The sequence below is a fragment of the Lissotriton vulgaris genome, unplaced genomic scaffold (genome assembly GCF_964263255.1).
Source record: "Lissotriton vulgaris unplaced genomic scaffold, aLisVul1.2 SCAFFOLD_1011, whole genome shotgun sequence".
In the NCBI taxonomy this organism is placed as follows: domain Eukaryota; kingdom Metazoa; phylum Chordata; class Amphibia; order Caudata; family Salamandridae; genus Lissotriton; species Lissotriton vulgaris.
The window spans coordinates 146,257-168,450 of NW_028250223.1; the positions used below are offsets into that span (position 1 = coordinate 146,257).

At 42.9% G+C, this 22,194-nt stretch overlaps 1 protein-coding gene across 1 annotated transcript in view; it reads left to right on the forward strand.

Annotated features, from left to right (window-relative positions):
- The window catches only part of LOC147663332 (radial spoke head protein 6 homolog A-like), a gene marked incomplete at its 5' end in the record, with an annotated part of 192,224 nt that overhangs the window by 142,898 nt on the left and 27,132 nt on the right, over positions 1-22,194 (forward strand). The gene's annotated exons all lie outside the window — the stretch shown is intronic.

Below are 22,194 nucleotides of genomic sequence, written 5' to 3' on the forward strand. Positions count from 1 at the left end.
AAGGCACCCCGGTCCCAACAGGACCCAATAGACACTTATAGGTCTGAACTTCTCCTCTGGTCCTCGCTCATGACTAAGATGTTAAATGCAGCAGGAGCTTGAAATTTACCCCCATCCTGGTCCAACTCGCTGATCATTCCAATTTTCAAGAAGGGCTTAAAGAATGACCCAAAATGTTACCGACCCATCTCTCTACTTGACTCTCCTGCCAAATTAGTTGGGGGGGGGGTCCTACTAGAGAGATTGGAAAATCTGGGCTGAAGAAAATGAAATCCTAACAAACGCCCAATAAGGGTTCAGTAAAGGCATGGGGATGGTTGATCAGTCACTCATCCTAAACCTACTGATGAGAATATACACCCTTGCACAAAAGGGCTCGGTGCATTTGACTTGGTTTCCACAACAAACTATGGGTTTGTATGGAACAAAATGAGAGTACTCAAGGAAATAAACTCTCTCCTTGCATACATGTACAGTAACTTAACTGCCAAAGTCTGCTTTGAGACGAAGGAAGAACTAACCCCATCTTTTAATATAGGGAGAGGGGTTCTGGAGGGATGCATACCGATGCCTTTCCTCTTCTCTCTATGTATAAATGGTGTAGATGACAAACTTCAGTCTGTAGGAGCAGAGACCTCTAGAGTCGGTAAGCGGCAAATACCTATACTTTTATATGCCAACGATGCGACCATCCTGGCATTAACCCCAAAAGCCTGCAAAACCTAAATCTGAATAGTAACCTAGCGAACACTTTTACCATGAGTTGTGGCCAAACAAGGGAAAAGACTAACACCTTTTACATTAATTGGAGTAAAATGAAAAGTACAAAAACTTTTAACTACCTAGGAATACAGTTCTCTTCAAAAGGGCACTGGAAGCTTCACAGGGTAACATGCATTTCTACCCTGATCAGAAGTAATGAAGACATTTTAGGTTTGGGTTCAAGCTAGGTTCTACCAATCAGAGTGATGCTAATCCTATATAATGCCAAATCGGTCTCAGTGATAACATACGTGTTACTTGACGAAAAAGCTCTTAACTCCTCATCAGGTGTAGCAAGCGCTATATAAATACAATTACAAGCTGGAATTTGTGGTGCAGGAACAATAGAACAATACAAACACAGGGAAACAAGTTCCTAAGAAGACCCCTAGTGATACCCCAATCAATATCAAACACCATCATCCATAGTGAGCTGGGAGTGAGTTTTATAATAGACGCATTAGAAATCAAACCCCTTTTATTATAGCAATCTGTATGGTCCAAAGAAGAGATCCACTTTCCTAGATTTATCTTAAAAGATTGTTGAGGTCTTGACAAGGATTGCAAAATCCATTGGCTATGGTACATCAAGAACACTTTGAGGGGGCTTCGACAGACAGAGAGGGAGCCCTGGGTATACCCGGTGGACATCTTTGGTCACCCCAAAAGAGATCTTAAAAAGTATACACTTAAGGCTTGTCAAGAGAAAAAGGGTCCTGTTAGACCACCATGAGGCATCTGTGGGAAGATGTTTGGCACTGAATGACCAGTCCGGATGAAAAGAAATGAAATAAAAAGGTCATTTATAGAGCGCAATAGCTACCCTGAGGCGTCCTAGCGCTGCAGACTTGTGCTTGTAGGGGCAATGTTGAAGATTAATCCGTTTTTTTAAAGCGCAGGGTTTTTAGTTGTTTGCGAAAAGATAAGAGGTTGGGCGCTGCGCGAAGATGATAAGGAAGGGAGTTCCAAAGAATTGAAGCGTTGTACGAAAAGGACCAGCTTCCGCCTCTGGCTCTCTTAATCCTGGGTACAGTCACCAGGAGAGAGGATGATGATCTAAGCTGTCGAAGAGGGCTATATGAAGTAATCAATGAGTGGCTGATGACCGCTCCAGTTTTCCAGTATGCTCGGTGAGTTATGCAGAGGGTCTTGAACTCAATTCTTTCTCTGACCGGGAGCCAGTGAAGGCTCTTCAGGCCAGCTTTCACAGAATGTCAGCGGGGAATTTGAAGTAGTTTTCGTGCTGCACAATTTTGTATAATGTGGAGCATGTTCAGGGTGGATTGGGGAGCAATCAGAAGAAATGTTTCCTTGGCACACTTATTCATGTAGTACAACCACGAATGGTTGTTGGGGCCGCCCAAGCTATTAGCCACTAGATCCCTTTACTATCTAGTACACTCACACAACAGTACATTGACTCATGTTTTATTTTTATAAAAATACATTCTTTACAGTTACAGATTATGATTAAAAACAATTCATTATATGCCTATAGTAAAACCACATAAACAATTTCATAGAATGCAATTATAATACACATAAAGATAAAAAACGTAATTAATTAATAGTGACACTCATGTAGTTAAAAAACTAAAACAATTTTACAAAAAGGGGAGAGACATACAAAGACATATGTAATTTTTCATTGGGTATTGCACATTTTGATACCTAGCATAAATAAAACCAAATCCTGGACTTGTTTCGTTCTTTGTCTACAGGTTGGGTTTGGTCCCTTGAGTGTGCAAAAGAGTCGTTGACGCGTTTCGATGGGTTGTGCTAATGTTCTACCATCTTTGTCAAGACTGACTAATGAGTCTCTCCTTTTGTTGGGCACTGGTTGGTTGCAATAGATACAAAAACTCCTGCAGATAAACATATATCCACCAGTATCTATCATAAAGTTCATTGTAAACATATCCTACAATTGATGAATTCATTCACAACCGTCATGATGTATATACTTTAACTCTTATTATAAAAGCCAGACTACATGGTCCACAATTGATCATCTTCTATTCCCATTGGCCCCTAGATACAAGGCATTCCCGAAGTCCAGCCTGGAGAGAACAATCCCCTGGATCATGATCTGTCCGGCTTGGAAAGGCAATAGGGGGAGAATCTTCCGTATGAGCCTGAGTAGGCCAAAACAAATAGCTGACAGTTTGGCAGCTTGGGTATTAAAATTGAGGGATTTGTCCAACCAAATACTTAGGCTCTTTATTTTATCCCTTGGTGTGGGGGGAGAGCCGAGACAGGTGGACCACAGTGACTTGATTGAGGGCAGAGAGGGATTGCCTAGGAGCATAAGCTCTGTTTTTTCGCCATTGAGTTTGAGGCACGACGAGGTCATCCATTTGGAGACCTCTTCCAGGCAGGCCCTAAGATTGTTGGACGCAGTGTTCAATTGATTAAGGGCCACCACTAGCAGAGTGTCGTAATTCCATACGGATGGACTATCTCAGCTAGGGGGCCCATGTAAACATTAAATAATGTAGGGCTCAGGGAAAAGCCCTGCGGTACGCCGCAAACAAGAGGCTTGCTCGGAGAGATGGTGTTGCCCTCGAACACTTGAAAAGAGCGGTCAGAGAGGAAGGATCCAAGCCAGGCAATGGCTTTTCCTGAGATCCCTATGCTGGAGAGCTGCTGAAGTAAAATGCTGTGGTTGACAGTGTCAAAGGCGGCACTTAGGTCAAGGAGGATTATAGCGGCTGATCCCTCCTGGTCTAAGATCTTCCTTGCCTCCTCCGTCACTGCAAGCAGCGCGGTTTCGGTCCCATGCATGGGACGGAATCCAGTTTGAGAGACGTCGAGCATGTTAATTGGCCTCGAGAAATTTTCCTAGCGAGGTGTTGGCATGCTTTTCCAGTATCTTACTCAGCCAGGGGAGTAGGGAGATTAGTCTGTAGTTGCTAGGATCTCTCTGGTCAAGGTTAGGTTTTTTGAGGAGGGCCTTTACCATGGCGCACTTCCAAGGAGGGGAGGACAGAGCTAGTGGATAGAGAAGCATTGAGCAAGTTGAGTACCATTGGAAGAATTTTGTGGCTGGCTAAGTTCAGAGAACGTGGGGGAGCTGGATCATTAGGAGAGCCTGATTTTACCTGGGGAAGAATAGATTCTAGTGTGGTAAGATTAAGAGGAGGAAAAGATTCAAGGATAGCCCGGGATTGAGTATCTGAGATAGAGGGGGTGGTTGACAGGGCAGTGGTAGGGATAGGGGTGAAAGAAGTGTAAATATTTTTAATTTTGTGGAAAAAGAACTCAGCCAAATTGTTACAGCGGGCTTGTGTATTGGAGGGGTCAATGGGCTGTTCTAGGAGTTTAAGGAGGGTTTTTGCAATGCAGTAGATCTCTTTTAGTTTGGAGGCTGCTGCATTGATTTTTCCTACAAAGAAGGCTGATTGTGCCAATTTGATCTCATTTTTATAAGTTCTGAGCATTTCTCTGTAGGCAGTTTTCCTGGAGAGGGAGAAATCCAGTCTCCACTTCCTTTCTAGTCTTTTACATTTCAGTTCAGTTCTCGGATGTAAATTGTACCTAAGTTTAACCCATAATACTTACCACAGATATCTTTTAACACGCTTCCGCTCCTCATTATTCAACCTCCCAAGATGACAGATCTGAACAGTCGACCAAGCACATAGCACTTTTCTGCACATTTTATCTGACACATAGAAAGCAATATCTTAAACCATTTTTTTAATAGAAATAATTTTTAACCATCGGACGGCATTATAGTATCCATACGACCTAACAGATGTGGCAGTCTGCTACCATGTAGCTACGTTCTTTTCAAAGGTGATTCATACTAGACAAACACTGATCAGTGTAAAAAGTGAAAGGACCTAGTGGATGTTTTGTATCTTATAATGATATGATGTTGTGGTTGTTTTGTCATAATGAATTGCGTCTAATGAATTACAGCCGGCCAAACCTCCATGCGCACTTAAGAGAGTGTGAATCACTTTTCCTCCAGCTTCTATGTGATAGCTCACCCCAGCACCTACCTGGCTGAGCAACAACGGAAAAATAAAATAATAGCAATAATTTTATTTTTTGCTTTTTGACCTACTCTGTAGTGTAGTTCCTATTTTCCCTATAGGCCCTGCGCATTGGAATAACATAAACAGCAGTGTAGACGTAGGACTGAGGTCTTCTAGGTCTCTACTGACTATGTTAGACTTAATTTAGGTTTGCGCCAGCTAGGTCAGAGGTCACTGGAAACTTTTTTGACTGAATAGGAAGTGATCAGCTTCCCTGGCTCAGACAAGAAGGGATTCAGCTTCCGACAACCGCATAAACATGACAACTTTGCTCCCTCAGAATAAGAGTCAATCTCTAGAGCCGTGTGAAACAATAGACAGCTATTTCACTCAGTCAGTTGTGCATATTTAATTTCACCAGGGTGCAGAGAATAGAGAGACGGGCGTTTTCAATAAAAGGTATTATTTATTGAGCAGTCTTCCTTCTCATGCAAGAGAAATGAATTGCCACAATTGCAATACTTATTGTGAAGTAAAGTACGTACAGTAAAAGGAGTATTATTAAAAAATACTGTAAAAGCATTGATATGGTTTCTTAGCCATAAGACACTTTAAAATGGATAAAACATATATACATATATACATAGGCTAACGTGCTCAACTGGTGCTTCTAAAATACGCCTACCCCGGTGTACCTGACCTAAGCCTAATACGTGGGAAGGAGTAAGTAAGTAGCAGTTAAAGTTAAGTAGGTTTGTTGCCAATGATCTGTTCAAGAATTCTCTCTAAGGGTTTAGTCAGCACTTTTCCTTGGGAATAGAATGTAGGAGGTCTGGTATCTCCCTCTCAGAACCCCATATCCCAGTCACCCGCAAGAGTAGGCTGGAAACGCCGGAGCTGGATTTTCTCTGCAGGAGAAAAGACAGCGTCTTTCTCAGCGCTTCAAAGAGGAGGGGCAGCGTCCGTGGGCTTCTCGCTTCTGCTGGGCTCTCGGAAAGTAGATTAGCTGCTCTGCTCCAGAATCACCACCGTGTGTTTGCTTAAGGCAACGTTGGTATATTTATACCTGAAAGGTGCCGAGTTTGACGTAAGGTTTGGACATAAGACGTCAATAAAGATGTCACTAAGAACTGGCTGTTCTTACAGTGCTCGTAGGAGTTCTATTACAAATCAAAACAAAGCAAGCGGGGCTTTCCCAGGTTGCTGGAGGTTTGGTGTGTCGAAAGAACTCGGTGTGCTCTCTAGGAATCTAAGGAAGTAGCTTCTGCCGTGTCTTGGACTGCAGGGGCGATTTACTGAAATATGGCTCTGATTATTATGCCATTATAGGGATATTATTGTTTATAGCCGTATAGGGGTGTCGCAGGGTTTCCGTTCTCTCACAGAACTGTGCTCAGAGACCTAGAACCTGGGTGAGTCAGGGTGACCCAAAACTCACCTATGTTTCAGAAATCCCCTTACCAGGCTAGCTACAGTATCTCATCGGCAGTGAATACTTCCCGATGTCTTAGACAATCCAGAACATGAACTTAGAATACCTCAGGTATCGTGGAACACATGAACACTCTTTCGTTATATTATCATTCCAAACCGAAACTGGGAGGCAATGAGAACACGTGCAAGTTTGAAATGTTTATTTTTTCAATGCAACATTCTCAAACGCAGTATCTTGTATAATACCAACATACATATTATAAAAATCAGAGTCAGCAGCATAGTCACTAATCCATAATAAGCAAACTGTGATAACATATTATGATGCAAAATCTATAGAATTCTGTATCACCTATATTTCGCGCACCCTAATTAGCATATTATATTATATCTAAAAAGGTCTCATTTGGGCTTTAGCTGGGCGAACCCATACCTCAAATTCTCAGTAGTAGGAGATCACATCAACAGCTACCAGCTCTCAGCATGTCCAGCATCAAGTGTGTTTTTCAATTCCCTGTAACTGTATCTTGAACTCACGTAAAGCCCAAAGTTGGCACAAACATTATTTGTGTTATGACTAACGTAGTGCGAGGATCAGGCCTACAATAACCTTGTGTTAGAGTGTGCAGCTCTCAGTGTGCAGACAGTTGTACCAAGTGTCCCAGGCACGACTGATACCAGTACAATAATATATTATTCTGAAGTAAATCACATCTTTCTTCTAGGTTAAAAGCTGTAATAACAATTAAGTGTCGTGTGCAAACCGAAGCAGAAAGAAAAGATGGCGTTTAAACTTTTAACAAGCACATGCTAACTTAACACAACCTATGGAAACGTAATAACCATATGACACCCCCCCAATGGTCCGAGGACGGTCAAAAGACAAATATATAAGCCAATACTCTATGAGAGGCAAGACTTGAAAGCAGAGTTCAATGATATTGAGCCAAGCTAAATGTATGTAATGTATGTAAAATTCAAAAAATACAAAAACTATGTATGAATGCCTATAGTGGCCACACAAAATATAAAAAGTCGAACTTGAGGCCTAAATACAATAAACAGGCCTTGAACATATGAATTTTTTTCCGAATGTTCGTACTGAAATTGGCACCATTCAGAATTACTAAAAAGTCACGTGCCATATAGATGGAAGTATTCAAAGTCATTCCTCGTTGAATGAATATGCAAAATATGTAGCAACAGCTTCCAACATGAAATCACTGTCATCATCCGAAAACAGTTCAGCCATCCAATTAAGCAATGGGAAAGAACATACGTGCTCCTCCAGTACTGAATCCTCTAGCATCATCAGAGGACAACTCAGTGGGTTCTCGAGAACGCTTTGTGCCAGAAAGTCATGCGCTGCTGCGAATATGTCCCACTGACCCATTAGTCCATGCATCGCTGCCACAGCCATAACCCTTTCGCCAGAACAGACCAACTCATGAGCCACTACGGGGGACATCAGCTGATCAAAGTCGACGTCAGGAGAAGTCGGTAAACAGAGACACAAATCAATGGCCCAGTCGAAATCACAGCTCAGGCAATGAAACACAGGCTGGACACAGGTGAAATAGGAAAATCTGAAAGATAATCCAAAAGCCGTGCTTAAAGCGCAAGCGGCAGGGATCCATAATAATCAAGCATCCGGTTGCGAAACTGCATCAGTAGGTGCTGTGCGTTTCCTTGCGCAGGATGGGCATCCATGTTTTATGAAATAAAATATCACCAGAACGCCTGCAGCCAAAGCCAGCAAAACAGGAAATCCGCCAAACAGACTAGCGAACATAGAATGAAAGAACGCAGGGATGATACCAAATACTTTTTCAAATGTAGTCACAAGACCACTGCTAACCATTTTAAAAAATGAGCGAGGTTGGATGTGGAGGAGGCATTAAAGATTTGATGAACTAGCTCGCAAAAATGAAACGGCAAATCAGTACTTAAAAGAGCTTGTACTTCTGTGCGTGTGTTTGCTATGTGAAGGACATAAGTTTCACGGACAGAGCTCAGGGCCACCTGTTTTTGAGACAAAAGGGCTCTTATACGGCCATTGAATTCAGCTCTCAAGGTTGGTATTCTCGGCCAAATTAAAACTTCTGAATTCCCATGCGTGGGTGGATACAACACATTCTTACAGCAAACGACCCTTTCAGACACTGTAACCACATATCCGATTCCAGCCTCTAACCCACAACAAAACTCGTTATTTAAAAGTAAATAACTACCGTTGGACAACAACGTGAACGTGGGAACTATTGCAGGAACTGGGGTCCCTTTCAACACACAGGCCAAATTCGGTTTGTCCTGATTGCAAGAACCATGCAACTGGATGTGTCTGCAAATAAGTGAGCGGTCTGGGGACTGTGTACATTCTTCACCATTCAGATTCACTTCATTCCCATCCTTAAGACATCTGTAAGTGTATGGTAAAGACCATGTCTCATGGAGGAAAGCACTGCCTAATGGTTCATATCGCCCAATGGCAATATATTTCATACAATTTGTAAATTCATACAAAGCAAAAGGTAACGTTATAACACCATGAATAAGCCATGTTGCTGCAGTTACTTCAGCCACCGAAAATGGCAGGGATTCTAATTTTTCAATATGTAACATAGAAAATGTAGCATCTCTCATTGACAACATGCGCTGTTTTTCAGTCAAATTAAACGGGGCAAATAATGATGATATGTTCAAAAAAGTCCATGGCACTCGACCAGACTTAAGAGTCTGTAGTGCCCACGCAAACTGCATCACAGAACGCAATTGATTTTGACCATGATACAACACGGATACTTCTTCATGTACTATGTCGACAACAGAAGACACAATATTATTTAAAGTGTAAATTCGGGAAGAAAGCGTGTTAATGCTGTTATCAACCACTGCAAGCACTTTTTCCAAATTAGCTTGATCAATAGCCCTTAGGCGTTTTGCAGCCTCAACCTGGTTAACTTTCCAAATTTCATTGTAAATTGCATACAGGAATCGCTTAGATCTACCTTTAGCAGGGCCTTTTATAAAATCGTTTAAATCCACTTTATCATGTAATTGAGACAAATGTAGTTTAACTGCAGCTAAAGTAGAATGCTGTAACCAATTTTGACACAGCTTACCCACAGAATAAGTCGTGACAGAATAGTCTCCCTCAAAACGTGGATCGGGCCTGAGTTTTGTGAATCCCTCAGCCAAACCCATAAAACGGCGCTGGCAAGAATCAGCACTTTTTTGCCATACCAGCCAACCCTTGGAATCCAAACTGGAAATGTCAAAGGATGAATTTTGTAAAAGAGTTTGCAACTCTTGAATGGAGGAATCAGTGAAATTACCCCAACCTGTATATTCATTTAAATCTGGGATGGTTGGTGTATTTAATTTTTTTGAAGTAGCCAATCCAAAGCATGTTGTCTGGAAAATGGTAGAATTTAAAAACAACATGTGATTCGGGATGAGACATGCACGGTGCAAAGCCTCAGTGCCTTGTACCTGCCAATCTTTGGTACCCCAAACCGATTTAAGGTCAATTGTTCCTTTCCAGAACTCGTAGCCATCTACAGCCAACCTGTCTAAAAAGGACTTCGAATACAGCAATTTTGTATCGGTAAGTCTAACTTTGGAAATGGGCTTTTGTGTCATTTTAAAATAAAATGACTCGGGATTAGACTGATCAAAGTCTGAAAAATATGTATATTTTTTCAGAAATGTATTGGAACTGCCACTGAATGGAGCAGGGCAATGTTCCCATTGTGTATAATTCACAGCAACCCTCCTGGAATTTGTCTTATGTAAAAAATGATTACCATAGTGTTGAAAACAAAACAAATCACCATAATTAATAGAATCAGTATACAGATCCTCAGCATCGAAGGCAGCATAATACTTTAAATCAGAGAATAATGCTTCTACGGCCTGAATATCCCAATCATCAGAACGTACATTTTGTTTAATCACATCTCCCATGTTTACTCTAAGCACATTTGGAACATTAATCACTTCAGTAGGCCCATGTATCTGAAACCTAACCGCATCCCACACAATCCCGTCAAGGACAGGCCATGCTGTAATGTTAACTGCCTTTAAGTTTCGTTTCTGTCTGAGCGCAGAATGTGAAGAGGAGAGAGGGTTCAATGTTCCATTAAGGTACCGAATTCCTGTTCTTTCTTTAACGTAGTGACCATCGATCAGGCGGAAAAAATAAAACACAAAACCAATTGACATAAAAAGATAGAATGAAAATAGGATCAACCAAATGTATGTCCAAGGCGGAATTAAAAAATGTTTTTTGAACAACGTGGCATATCTTGCAATGTTTGTGGGTTTCCTTGATGTTTCCGAAACAGAGTCAAAAGAGAATCTGGACTGGCCTGCCAAACGGGTCTGCAAATCAGGCATCGATAAATCAGCAGGATAAGTGTAGGTTAGCTCATCAATGTTAGTATCAGGAATAGTATTTAATAAAGGTCTGGATATGGTAGGCATCTCGAGGGACACCTCCTGTTCTGCACCAGATGTAATAGCCAGCACAGAGTGCCTCACCATGGAAGGACAGGATACAGCCGGTGTCATGCTATGAAGAATCGGCCACCCTGTGTGTCTTGACATTGTCAATAGAAATAAATCTGTTTTCCTTACGACCTGGAAGTGGTGGTAAAATGACTGTTCTTGTGCCCTTCACTCCAAGTACTCGGACTGGTGCTCGATATGAGGGACCAAATTCTTTTTTGTTATCGATCTTCTCTCAAACCAGTTCTCCAACTTGGGGTAGCCAGCCAACTACCATGATCTGCAACGCATCATCCGATGTGGAGGGCAAATGTTCCTTTGCAAGACTGTCTCTGGTCTTTTGTAGATTCTGTAAAACATTGCAATGTTCATCTACGTCAAAGGCCCCGGCCTGGGCCTTGTAGTCCGGCCCATCAAGGTCAGGTACATACATCTTGATACCAAAGAGCATTTCGTATGGGGTCCGCCCACCCAGAGACCTTCTAGGGAGATTATTAAGCGCACGCTGCACGCCTATGAGGTGGGCTAGCCAGTTTCTACCAGTGCCTATAACTCGGGCTGTCAAAGATTGCTTTAAGTCGCGGTTCATTCGTTCTACTACACTATTACCCTCGGGTCTGTAGGGGCTTGAAAACTTGACTTGGACTCCCAACGAAACCATAGCAGCCTTATATGCCTTAGAGGCGAAAGCCGGACCCTGGTCCGAATGGAAAGTACCACAGGCAAAAATTCCCACAAAGACACGCAAATCCTTAATGACAGTCCGTGAATCAGCGCTTCGATGCGGCCATACCCATACAAAGCGTGTGCATGAATCAACTGCTACTAAGATGTACTTAAACGCAGTATCAGAAGAAAAAGGACCGCAGTGATCCAAATAAACGCAACCAAGCGGTTTATTAGAGATGTACAACTGTGTCAGAGGCGGACGCGCAGCAGTAGAAGGCTTAATCTGCTGGCAAATGTCACATTGAAGAACATATTCACCCGTCTGTTTGTACAGACCCCGCCACCAGAATCTCTGTTGTAGCTGAGTTACAGTGGCCGAGACGCCCGCATGCGCAGACGCCACACCTTCATGTGCCGCTGTAATCAAAGCAGCTCTGCGATCCGAGTTGGGAACTAAACGTTCGCCAACTTCAGGGATTTTCACATAAGGAACCTTATCGGGACTTAAGTGGTATGTGTATTTAGAAGGGAATCCCGCAGGATATTTACCTCCCTTCTCCGTTGCAGCTACAGCTGCCAAGATGTCATCATCGATTTTGCTTTTGGACCTCGTGACTGCTGCAACTAAGTATTTTGATACCGCTGACTTCGCTGCTTCATCAGCAAGCGAGTTGCCAACAGCGTGAACCCCCACGCGCTGATGACCGAGAGTATGAATCACAAACACGAGTGGCAGCTTCTCTTTAAGTTCCGCCACACGGACCCAGATAGTTTTATGTTTTATTGTGCTACCTTTGGAGTCACGAAAATCATTCTGAATCCAAAAGAACAAGTTTTCATTGTAAGACTGGACACAGTAGTAAGAATCACTTACTATTAAAGTCGTCACACTAGGATCTGCGTACTCCAATGCAAGCATCAGAGCACGAAGCTCTGCCAATTGTGCGGTGCAGTCTCCAAGCGTCTGCGTGTGCACGACACTGGACTTGAACTCATCGTTCACCATGGCACCGACCACAATGGCGCAAGCGGAAACGTAGGCATGTTTAGAGCCATGCGCAACCTGCGCCGAACCATCAGTGTAAATGATGCAATGGAAATCCTCCAACGGCCGCATTGCTAATGGAGCAGGATGAACAAACTCATACTGTAAATACTCCTGGGACCGTAAGGTGGCGTCAAAAATAAACGTGACATCCTGGGACGTCAAGGACGCAGCCCATTGAATCCACCGAGGGTGCAAAGCTTTGGAATTAGGTACACTGGCTTTCGTAACCGCCTCTAAGGCAGGGCACGGGGTAACAACCAACATGCGCTTTCCTTGTGACAGGGCACGTTCCTTAAGACTTGCCATCTGCACAGCTGTTAAAACTTTCTCCACAGTGGAAAAACGCAATTCAGCCGAAGTGTACGTGTGTGCCTTGTAAGCAATAGGTACTGTATCTCCTTCATTAAAAGTCAGGTACGTGAAACCCACCGCCCCAGGGATAATTCTTATCACCAGGTTGGTCTGGTTATCACGAGTCTGTAAGTATTCAGAAGCGAGCAAATCAGCCTGCAAAGACTGCAGAATGGCTGAATGCTCAGGCAGCCAGCATGATTTTGAAAAAGATGGTTGTATCAAAGCATACAAAGGCTTGATACGCTGGGCATATTCCGGAATGTAAGTCCTCCCGAAATTCAGAAAACCCAGAAGAGATTGTAATTTTTTCAGTGTTGTCGGAGAGCACAACTGTGCACATTTCTCCAGGAAATGGGGTGCTAAACCCTTCCCTTCATGGTTAAGCTCGTAACCCAGAAACAACACTGTGTACTCTGCAATGTGCGACTTTGCAAAGTTAAACTTGTAACCTACGTCAGCAAAGTTACAAATTATGCTATTTACTCGACACAGATGCTCCCAAAGATCGTCGTCTGTGAGATAAATGTCATCCACATACGAACAAGCAACTGGGTCGAAGCTCTCTAAAAGAGAGACTATGCGCGCGGAAAAAACTCCCGGACTGTTCTTGTAGCCCATTGGGAGTCGTTTAAACATTTTTTGCACTCCGCCGCACGTAAAACTGGTCCATTGGGAACTTAGACCATCTAATCTATGTGCATAAAAACCATTGGAAATGTCAAGCGTGGTTTTGAACCGTTTACGCTCAAGACTATTCACTAACGCAGAGCCGTGCGTATTCTGTACTGCACAGTTACGGCAATGCGAGTTCAAATGCCTATAATCCAAAACCAAACGATATGACCCGTCCGGTTTGTTCACAGTAAAAAGGGGGTTATTCATCGGTGACACACACGTTTCAATTACACCTTGATATTCCAATTGTTCAAGGATAGCCGCGACTGAAGCTTTCGCTTCACGCCGTATGGGATATTGGGGTTGAGGCTGTGGCTGTGACCGTAAAGGAATCTCATGGCTTGGTGACAATTTATCCCAGCCACACTGATTGCGGTACACAGCCGGCGCAAGCGCCAGAGCCCACTCTTCTGCAAAATGCAGCGCCTCCACCCTCAGCACAGTGTGCGCGAAGCTGGGCAGGATTACCTCCTCCCCTCGCGGAGCTGCGAGAACAAAAGGTGGGGGCCAGTCAGCCTCCGAAAGCAAAATGTCATACGTAGACGAGAGATTTTCCCAAAATACCCCTTTTACAGTTCGCTGCATGTCACCTTCAATTAACAGGACAATTTCAAAAAGTCTTTCAGGGGGAGCAACATGCGTATCTGCAGTTTCAATCACAACAAAAGTTTCAGTCGCTGTCACCTTCAACAGTGGACGGAGGGCCTCTCTCACTATGGTAATCTCTGCAGCGCTGTCCAGCAAGGTCAGAGCCCACGTCAGATTCCGAAGCCGCGTTCTCACTATCTGGGGCATAACGATGCGCGGTCAGGGCAGCGACTTTCTTCGTGGCAAACTGAGGTCTCTTGGGCGTAGAGCCTTCCTGCTGATCTCCACTGGAACGCGGGCGGGGCTGACCACGTCCTTGCTGGCCACCCCGGCCTTTGCCGCCGCCTCCACCACCGGTTGACGGAGCCGATGAGTCCTGAAAGGAACGAGGAGAGCGTTGTTCAGAAGCCTGAAACCTCTCAGGCGATTTAATCATCGCGCGGTCGCGCAAATCATAAACACGATCCAACTGCGCAGGCAATGGAGACGCAGGAGTAGAAACCTGTGTTTGTTGTTGTTGTTGCTTACCCTGATTCTGTTTTTTAGGCCAATTTTGTTTCTTGGACTTTTGTTGACCACCAGTTTCCGATGTCTGACTCTGGGGCTGTTTCTTCTCTTTATCAGGAAAAGTTTTAACCCCTTTGGAATTGCGGCCCACCATTGCGTAAGCATGCACAATAATCTTTGCTAACTGTCGGGGTCGATCGGGCTCGGGAACCAACGCCAACGCGTTAGCAACTTGAAAGTTCACTGCATCCCCCTTGACATTCGCAAGGATCACACCGCAAACCACTTCAAAGGAGCCACACAGGCGCATGCCCAATTCAACAGCCGCCTCCGGTCCATGTTCATCCTGAACACGTTTAAGGACCCCACCTAGGTTGGTCACAGACGGGGAACCATAGCACCTCGAATAGACCGCTGCAAAAGTTTTTCCCCAGGTTTCACAGTCAGCAAGGTCAGGAGCCAGATCCTTCGGTAAACTCAGTGTAAGAATCCGGTGCTTATCACCCGGACTCGTATTAGGAAACACAGCCTCCAGCTGGCCGAATTTCTCAGCAAGCCAGAACGGAAAATCGTCCTTTTCTAAGGGCTTTTTACCCATCACGGAATTAACCATGACCGGGTTGATTTTCAGACCAGCATGTTCCGCTCGAAGCTGTGCGCCTCTAGGGGCCGCTTCCTGAACATTACGGCCAATGTAATGAACAAGCCCTCTAATCACTCCCACCGCGACTTCATGAAGCTGCCGCAGGTCGCCCACGTTACAAGCGTTACGTCTAGGGTGAGGAGTAAATCCACCCAAAGCAGGCCAACTAGTGCCCGCAATGGACAAAGGACCCAACCTCGGAGCGGTCATAGCGTGCGGTAGGGCGCCACCAAACCAAACTCCATGCTGCCAAGCGTCAATAGGAACCTCCAGTGCTCTGTACAGAGCGTACGCAGCCGGTACATCTGAAGCAGTGTATGTGTGGAACACACCAGAATCAGCGTCCACCGCCGGAAATGTCACCCACGAATAAAACAGTTCGTACGGGTAAGCATGTTCCGCGCTCACCACCAGAACCACAGCCAAGCCATCCAAAGGAACATCATACATCCGCAAATGGTCACGCACCGCAATGCGACTATGCTGCGGGATGTCCACAGGCTGAGCCATGTTAGCACAGGAAGTAGAAAAAACAAATTATACTTTGTAGCACAACTGGGTAGTAATTCAAAGAAACCGTTTTAGATAGATTCAAGCTTGAAAATGACCTATTTCAAAAATAGGTAGGTTTTTCCGACACCGCCGTTTTCCGGAAACGGGAATGTAGGCGTTAAGGTTTGAATGATATACTACTCGAGTGTCATGTTATAGGGCCAATCAACGTTGGGCGCATGTCGCAGGGTTTCCGTTCTCTCACAGAACTGTGCTCAGAGAACTAGAACCGGGGTGAGTCAGGGTGACCCAAAACTCACCTATGTTTCAGAAATCCCCTTACCAGGCTAGCTACAGTATCTCATCGGCAGTGAATACTTCCCGATGTCTTAGACAATCCAGAACATGAACTTAGAATACCTCAGGTATCGTGGAACACATGAACACTCTTTCGTTATATTATCATTCCAAACCGAAACTGGGAGGCAATGAGAACACGTGCAAGTTTGAAATGTTTATTTTTTCAATGCAACATTCTCAAACGCAGTATCTTGTATAATACCAACATACATATTATAAAAATCAGAGTCAGCAGCATAGTCACTAATCCATAATAAGCAAACTGTGATAACATATTATGATGCAAAATCTATAGAATTCTGTATCACCTATATTTCGCGCACCCTAATTAGCATATTATATTATATCTAAGAAGGTCTCATTTGGGCTTTAGCTGGGCGAACCCATACCTCAAATTCTCAGTAGTAGGAGATCACATCAACAGCTACCAGCTCTCAGCATGTCCAGCATCAAGTGTGTTTTTCAATTCCCTGTAACTGTATCTTGAACTCACGTAAAGCCCAAAGTTGGCACAAACATTATTTGTGTTATGACTAACATAGTGCGAGGATCAGGCCTACAATAACCTTGTGTTAGAGTGTGCAGCTCTCAGTGTGCAGACAGTTGTACCAAGTGTCCCAGGCACGACTGATACCAGTACAATAATATATTATTCTGAAGTAAATCACATCTTTCTTCTAGGTTAAAAGCTGTAATAACAATTAAGTGTCGTGTGCAAACCGAAGCAGAAAGAAAAGATGGCGTTTAAACTTTTAACAAGCACATGCTAACTTAACACAACCTATGGAAACGTAATAACCATATGACAGGGGCATAAAGTCACAATATTGAATCGGGTTCCTAGATAAAACACATCACCCACTCCAGGGTTTTATGTCCATCAATTACTAAAAACTAAGCAAAAAGATGCATGTGTATTCCAACCCACCCCAAAATACATTTTGCATTCGAAATGGTGTATGCGAAATACACGGAACGTTATAGGTACTGTACGTTTTTAAGCAGTGTAATCATTCAAAAATTGCATATATATTCAGTTTGAACGATTTGCGAAAATTACACATGAAATGTCTCTTAATTACAGAAAAGAAGGTCGAGACTATTTCATCACATATAAATGAAATTGCTTGTGAGTGTGCTAGAGGCTGTGGTAACATATTGTCTCTAGATTAGCTAAAAATAGAAGCTCTGTTCTTTATGAATAGTTCTACTGTAAGCAGAGTATATGTGCCAAAAAAAGTAAATATTTTGGATTTTTGGAAAAAAAATAATTTTGTTTCAGGGAAAAAATAGTTCCAAATGTTTTCAGTAGCTTTTGTTTTTCAAAGCGGAAGGCCGAATTCAGAGTTCAGAGGAACGCTGGGTGCCGGTTGGCTTAAAAGTTATTCTTTTGGTTCAGGGGAGAACATGACTTCAGATAGATGTGCAAAAAAACAGTCTACAGCTTCAGGTGAAAGTTCGACCAAGGATGATAATGCTGTAACCGGGCAGTCGTGAGAATGATTGCTATCATCGATTTCGGGATCAGCAATGCTCACAGAGGGTCGTACCTGGGTGATGTTGCTCTCATTTCTTGCTTCACTGCCACCACCTAATCGTAGTGCAGAAGTCTCAACGAATGCCGTCATCAGGATTGGTAACCACTGGGGACAACACGATGCATGAGCCGTTAATGGACTTAGCAAAGTATCGACATCCATTGGCACTGCTGATTGTAGTGTAAGACAGGTGTCTAACACGCATTCTTCTCCGCATAGCATACATCAAAGCACAGGTAAGATGCAGTTCAGCCATATAGGTCTGAATGAAAGAAACCAGGTCATATTAAGATCTCTTAACCGGGCTAATCCAAGGACTTTAGTTATGCGGTCCCGGTAGCGTATTGCTAGGATCGTTTCTTCCATCGTTGCCGGAGTCATGTCTGCGTTTTGGCCTGCCATATCAGAGCAGAAGAGTCAAAAATAAGATTCCTGCTATGAGTCCCAAAACTAGTGGATGGCCACCAAAAACTGAATGGACAAAATTGGGAAAGATGCCCAGGACTGCTTCGAAGGGTGTTAACAGTCCCGAAAAAATTGTCTTAAATACATTCGAGATACCACTGGCATCTGACATATTTAGGATTTGGCTTAGCATTTCTGCGAAATGCACGGGGCAATTAGTTGATAAAAGTGTATGTATCTCTGTCGTTGTCTTTGCAACTTGAAGATCATACGTTTCTTTTGATGACGTGATGGGCGCTGTTGTCTGTAAAAGCACAGACTTCATTCTGCTTAAAGTATCAATTTGTGTAGAAGAGATATTCAACGGAGGCCAAATCATCGCCTCTGAGGCTCCAGGGCCGTTTGGATACAATGCTTGATTACAGCAAGTAACCATGGAACTAACGCTTACGAGATATGCTTTCCCTGGCACCATGCCACAACAGCTGTGGTCCGTTATTAGAACGTAACTCCCGTTAGAAAGTTGTCTAAAGAATGGCTCTATCTGTGTTGCAGGTGTGCCGTGCTGGTGGCATGAAAGGTTATTTGAAGTCCCCTCACAGGCCCCATGTAAATTAATACCTTGGCACAGAAGTATACCGCTTAGTGATTGTTTACAATTATTACCACTAAGAAATACATTCTGGTTTTTGTCACTATAACATGTGTGTGTATAAGGTAATTTCCATGATGACTTAATGTACCCTTTACCCAACATTTCATACTGGCCTGCTGGTATATACTCTTGACATTTTTTAAATTGGAAAGTTGTTATCGGAATTGTGATAATCCCGTGTATTATCCATTCAATGACAGGTCTTTCTGACATTGTCAATGGTAATCTCTCAAGTTTTTCAATGCTCAGAATCGTATAGTCTGCTCCTTTCTGTGCCAAACTGATTTGTTTCTCAGTAAGGTTAAAGATAGAGAACAATGACGTTGTGTTGATTAAACGCCAAGGCACATAGCCTGAACGCAGGTTTTGCAACATCCAGCCTAGCTGTACAATAGAACGTAATTGGGACTGACCATGTTGTAACATTAGCAAGTCCTGATCTATTATATCTATAGCAGATGATACAATACTGTCCAGTGAATATATTCTGGAGGACAGAGTCATTAACCCGTTGTCCACAACAGAAAGTGATTTTTCTAAATTAATACGATCAATTTCTCGTATTTTCTCTGCTGTCTCAATTTGAGTCACTTTCCATGCCTCGTTGCAAGCAGCGTATATACTGGCCGCTATGAAACGTTTTTGACGCTGTTTGCGTGGTCCCATTATGAAATCGCGCAAGTCAGCACCATCTTTAAGTAAAGACAAGTGTTGCTTTATTTGTGCCAGTGTGGATGTTTGTAGCCATTCAAGGCATAGTTTCCCTACACTGTATGTGTTTACTATCCCTGGATGTTGTCTCTGGGAGTATCTAGGGTCTGGTCTGGTCATTTTGAACCCCTATATTTTGTTCAGGAATCTATCTGGACATTTATTTGTGTCTGTTGGCCAATTAACCACTTTTTCCAATCAGGATGTGTTCTATTTTGATGTAAAATTTTGGATACGTCTATCTCAATATCTGTGGTTGTGTTATCAGGTATTGGCTTTGGAATAGACGGTTTGATTAAGTCTTTGATTTTGGCTAGGCCAAAACAGGTAGTTTGTTGAATGGTGTCATTCAAGAACATTATTTGTTCTGGGATCATGCGGGCTCGAAATAATGCTTCTAGGCCTTGTACCTGCCATTCTTTTGTACCCCAGATGGTTTTTGTTTCAATGTTGGTTTTCCAGAAATCAAAACCAAATGTAATCCTTTTTTCATAAAATGTTTCCGAATAGATCAATTTTGTATTTGTCAGCATGGTTTTTGTCCCTGTTTTATCTAACAGTTTATAATAAAATGTTTCTGCATCACTTGTGTTAAACCCTGAGAAGTATTGGAATTTCTCATAGAATGTTTTTGAACTGCTTTTAGGTGGAGATTCACAATGTTCCCATTGATTATATTTAAAAACATTTCTAGGTTGAGCAGATTTATGCAAATATTGTTCTGCATAATGGGTATAGCAATACATCTGTTCATAATTCGATGAACCTTGCAAATAATCATGTTCTGAAAATTTTGCTGACATAACTAAATCTGACATCATATTATTTATGCTTTCAAAGTCCCAATCATCAGACAATATACTTGGTTTTACAAAGTAACTTAATGAAACCTTAAACTGATGAGGATATTTCAAGAGTTCGACCGGTCCATATATTTCGTAATCTGTTTTGTCCCAAACTACCCCGCCGGGTATTGGAATGGCTGTGACATTCACTGATGACAGTTCTCTTTTCTCGATATGAGATGACTTGTGTGGCTTCAGAACTAAGTTGATGTTCTGACTTGCTGTGTCCATTGTGCTGTAATAAATTTTCCTAAAATTAAACCTAAAATTAGGCAGAGTAGGAGAATGAGTACCCCTGATACAATCCAATATTCAATCAACGGTGCATTTAGATATGCTTCTTGTAGTTGATGAAATAGTACTGTTGCTTTGTCTTAAAAAGTATTTGTTGCTGGCGTTACTTCAGGCTCGCTTTGATCTTCAGAAAAGTTATTGAAATTGATGAAGTAGCCAGATGCAGTTCTGTCAATTGGTGGAATTGTTTTTTCAATTTGTCTTTCATTAGCACATTCTGATGCTACATCATTGTAGACTGGTGTTTCTTGACGAACTGTTTCAATTTGGATTTCAAGAGGCACAAGTTCCATGGCATTGTTGTTGCATAGTCCTTTTTTATTCACTGCAGGTTTATCAAATGTGATTAGTCTCTCAGTTTGAACCTCTTGGATTGTAGTAAATTTTGGTATTCTGCTATTTCTTGGGAGTCCACTGGGCCTACTACTTATTATTGGCCACATGATTGTGGTTTTACCAGGTCGATGGATACAACTCGGTTCTCCTTTTTACCAGCAAGGGGCGGTAGTACAACTGATCTTGTTCCGTTGATTGCTAAGACAGGTACTGCTTTTCTGTAAGAAGGCCCAAATTCCTTCTTCATCGCTATTTTCTCTCTGACCAGATCCCCAATCTTTGGAATCCAGACAGGTCTTGCTGGGACAGGTGGTGTGTCTTCAGTGGTTGTTGGCTGCTGTTTTAACTTTATGTTGCTCAGGGGTTTTCTTGTTTCATTTAAGTCCTGTAAAACAGCCAAACGATCTTTGATGTCAAAGCATTTTTTCTTATCTTCTACCACTGAAGCATGACTATCTAAGTCCTGAACATACATTCTAGTTCCGAACAATAGTTCGTACGGGCTGAAACCTTTTAGAGAATTTCTTGGCAGATTATTAAGACTACGTTGGACACTTGTTAAATGCTGGACCCACCCATCACCCGAACCTAATACCTTTGCCGTTATAGATTGCTTTATGTCTCGTTTTTTTCTTTCCACAACCCCGTTTTCCTCAGGATGGAAGGGACAAGAGTACCGCAACCTTATGCCCATGCTGGTCATGGCCTCCTTATAAGCTCGAGAGCTAAAAGCAGGACCCTGGTCAGAATGAAGCATGGTAATTGCGTATGTGCCGATAAAGACTCGCAAATCTTTTATAACAGTTCTGGCGTCAGCCGAGCGCTGGGGCCACATCCAAATGAATCTCGTACAGGAATCCACTGCGACCATGACATATTTATAGTTATCCTCCCTTTGTAAGGGACCACAGTGGTCCAGGTAAACACCTGCTAATGGTTTATCTGAGATGAGAAGGGGTGTCTGCGCCGGTCGTTTCACTGTTGATACTTTCATTCTTTGGCATATTTCGCATTCTAGCACATATTTCTTAGTTTGTATTCTCATGCGCGGCCACCAATATCTCTGTTTTAATAATGATATTGTGGCGGAAACACCAGCGTGTGCAGAAGCAAGCCCTTCGTGTGCCGCTGTAATTAGTCCTAACCTGTGTTCCATGTTTGGAATTACTCTATCCCCCACTCCAGGGATTCGAGCAAAAGGAACATTATTCGTATCGGTTATATATGAGTACTTCTCTGGAAAGCCTTTTGGGAGTGTTTTTCTATCATCTTTTACTGACGCACTGACAGCTTGTAGTATATCGCTGTCTATTTTTGTTTTTGACCGGGTGATAGCAGCTACGGAAGCTGTTTGCACAGCTGCCTTCGCGGCTTCATCAGCCAATG